Source organism: Rhagoletis zephyria, unplaced genomic scaffold (assembly GCF_001687245.7).
Source record: "Rhagoletis zephyria isolate East Lansing unplaced genomic scaffold, Rhagoletis_zephyria_1.1 Rzeph_scaffold_00042, whole genome shotgun sequence".
NCBI classification, from domain to species: domain Eukaryota; kingdom Metazoa; phylum Arthropoda; class Insecta; order Diptera; family Tephritidae; genus Rhagoletis; species Rhagoletis zephyria.
In genome coordinates, this window is record NW_016157126.1 from 196,068 (window position 1) to 199,421 (window position 3,354).

At 37.9% G+C, this 3,354-nt stretch overlaps 1 protein-coding gene and 1 long non-coding RNA gene across 8 annotated transcripts in view; one reads left to right on the plus strand and one right to left on the minus strand.

Annotated features, from left to right (window-relative positions):
* The window catches only part of Crk (Crk proto-oncogene, adaptor protein), a 190,879-nt gene that overhangs the window by 35,224 nt on the left and 152,301 nt on the right, over positions 1 to 3,354 (plus strand). The window lies entirely within an intron of this gene.
* LOC108367193 (uncharacterized) overlaps positions 1 to 3,354 on the minus strand; it is an 18,269-nt gene that overhangs the window by 10,119 nt on the left and 4,796 nt on the right. The window lies entirely within an intron of this gene.

Consider the following 3,354-nt stretch of genomic DNA (forward strand, 5'->3'; position numbering starts at 1 on the left):
TCAGAAAGAAGTTCGTTTTCATGTATACACTATTTCGGTTTTTGTCATATGCATTACTTCGGTTTTGAGTCGAAACTGTGCATGTATGCTACGTTTTGTATATGCTTATTTCGGTTTTGAACCGAAACTGTGCATGTATGCATTACTTCGTTTTTCTCATATGCGTTATTTCGGTTTTCAAACGAAAGTGTGCATGTATGCATTATTTCGAGGTTTTTCATATGCATTATTTCGGTTTTCATTAACCGAAACTGTGCATATATGCATTATTTCGGTTTTTTTCATATGCATTATTTCGGTTTTCAAGCGAAAGAGTGCATATGCATAATTTCGGTTTTTCTAATATGCATTATTGCGGTTTTCAACTGAAACTGTGCATATATGCATTATTTCGGTTTTTTTCATATGCATTATTTCGGTTAAGTAGAATTCTCCTTTCTGTATTGCCGGAAAAGAAGGGCGGACGTATTTTTGCGCAGAACTTTTCTCTGCGTAAGCGGCCGAAGGGTTTTGAGTCGAAACTGTGCATGTATGCATTACTTCGGTTTTGAACCGAAACTGTGCATGTATGCATTACTTCGTTTTTCTCATATGCGTTATTTCGGTTTTCAAACGAAAGTGTGCATGTATGCATTATTTCGGGTTTTTCATATGCATTATTTCGGTTTTCAGTTGAAACCGAAATAATGTCTAAATGCACAGTTTCCATATGCGCAATTTCGGTGCCCCGGTCGGATAATCTTTTTCTTAAGCAAGTCATCTATAATTCGATTGACTTCAATTCTCGGCAAACGATAACCGCCTTGGTGAACAGAAGGTCCGAGTGTTTGACGTAAGTAAGATCTTAGCTTCGTAATCAATATTCGGAAGTTCTTCAATCTGTTTTCGTACATAAGTGTTTTTTATCATAAGACGGAAGTTGTTTGACCAAGCTAAAGGTAATTGAGGGTTTACGTCAATCTCATCATTTTCACTAATTTCAATATTAAAATCTTCTTTGAGGTCCGGAATTACACTGGCTTTTCTTAAGATTGGAGTGGCTTTACTGGACTTACGTTTACTGTCACTATCATCAACGGAAATAAGCGGAAATTCGTTTTCTAGTTTATATGTGGTCTGTTTATTTGAGTATAGCAATTCATTGTTGACATACAAACGTATGGAAAAAGTATTTAAGAAGTCTCTTCCTAACAATAGTGAAAAAGGCATTTCGTTATCGGTGAGTACGTAGACTCTTAACGGTTTAACATAGTTTTTAAATTTAATAAGAATACGCTCTCTTCCGGATTCACTTTAACTCTCCCGATCCCACTAAATACACGCACACTTCTACTGTATTTTGCTGTAACTGGGATGCACGACTGCCGAATGAAACTACAAGGACTCCCGGTATCAAGCAAAGTAAAAAAATGGACAAAATCGGGAAGACAATCACGGTTTCCACGGTTTGGTTGTTGTTGTTTCCGACAGGGTGGGTGTATGATGTATTATGGAACGAATTTCCGTCATCCCTTGTCAAATTTGGTTTGGTCTCCAAACCAAATTTGACAAGGGATGACGGAAATTCGTTCCATAATACATCACTTACCCTTTCCTTAAAGTGTACAGAACTAAAGTTGCCGTCGTCGTCCAATGCTGCTACAGTCTTGACGGGCAGTTCCTATACTGGTGCTCCTTTGCTCCACACTTAAAACAAGACAAGGGTGCTCGCCTTTTCTCTGCGCAGTCCTTGGAGTAGTGCCCATAGCGGAAACAGTTGTAGCATCTTACTGCTGACATGTCGCCAATGGAGTTTGGCGCGCTCACTTTCTTCTCGGTTGCTGCTCGGAGCCTTTCATACTGTGGTATCAGCTTTTTAAGTTTTTCGATTGTCGCCACTCCGCTAAAAATCAGTGCTTTGGCCGAGATGTCTTTTAGCCCGTCAATGATGAACTCCACCAGTTCGTATTCTTCGATTGGTGCTGACTGAGCAAGTTCTTGCTTGCTCAGAACGTAATACGTAAGAGTTTCTGATTTTTCCCAAACGCGCGTTTCCAATTGAAGGAAGATGTCTTTGACACTTAGCGGCCTTTTAAATTCGTCGATGAGTTGCTGTCTAAGTTTATTCCACCCGTCAATGATGCCTATGCGTAGGGTTGCCAGATTTTTTGGCGCGAAATCAGTACATTAGACTTTTTCATGCTATAAAAATCAGTACTTTTCAGTACACCTTTATTGCAAGCAGAATCATGAATTTAAGTAGCAGATAATACTTTGAAACGCCAGAGTAATTGTTTTTAATAATATCTTGGTATGGGTAAGGCTTCCTCAAGCGGGTCCCGAATTTACCAAGATTAATATTTTTCAACGATATTTAGGCAGCGTCTAGTTTTGTAGTCGAAAAGAACACAGTGTAAATTATGTTGTTCCAAATAGTTTTTTTTAATGAACAAGTGAAAATTTTTGCAGTGTTTTGGAAATTTTTATTTTTCTTTGAAAGGAAGTATTTATTTATTTATTTATTTCAAAAGTCAATAAACTACAAAGGTTCTTACTGACTAAAACGATACAGAGAACTAAAGTGCAGAAGGCACTAAAATAAAATTCAATTCAATAAACTATAAAATATATTCTTGGGCAAAGAAAAATCAAGCAAAATAGAATTCGAAATCTCGTTGAGTTCTCGAAGTGCACGCACTAACGGGGCGTTTCTTGCGTAATTCGTACTGAGGGCCTTGAGGTAAAAGGGAAGATTAAAACGAAGTGTTCTCGCAGGAATAAGAAATTGAATAGCAAGCAGTAATGCAGGGCAATCGATTTCACCACTTACCAAGCCACGCAAAAAAGACAAGGGACTTAAGGTTAATCAAAAGGAGGCGGGAATTGTACGGAGGGATGGGAGTGGAGAAATTGAGGGAAGAAAGGGCATATATAAGGAAAATTTTTTGAATACGGCAAATTTATGATGAGGTCTCCAGATGAGTGCTGCATATTCAAGCTTTGGACGAACCAAAGACGTGTAGAGTAATTTCAGAGTGTAGGGATCATTAAAATTACTACTATTTCGAAGAACAAATCCCAACGCAGCATATGATTTAGATATGATAAAATTGATGTGGTTATTGAATAAAAAAGACGCATCGAAAATTACACCAAGGTCTTTGATCTCAGAAACTGACTGAAGGGGAGTACCAGAGATACTGTATGACGTTTGCACATCGTTACGTAGTTTGGAAAACGTTACGTGATAACACTTGCTAATATTGAGATGTAGGTGAGACCGACAACACCATAAGTACAATCTATTTATATCTAATTGAACCCTAGAAGCATCTTCAGAACTCTTAATCGAAGAAAAAACTTTTAGGTCATCCG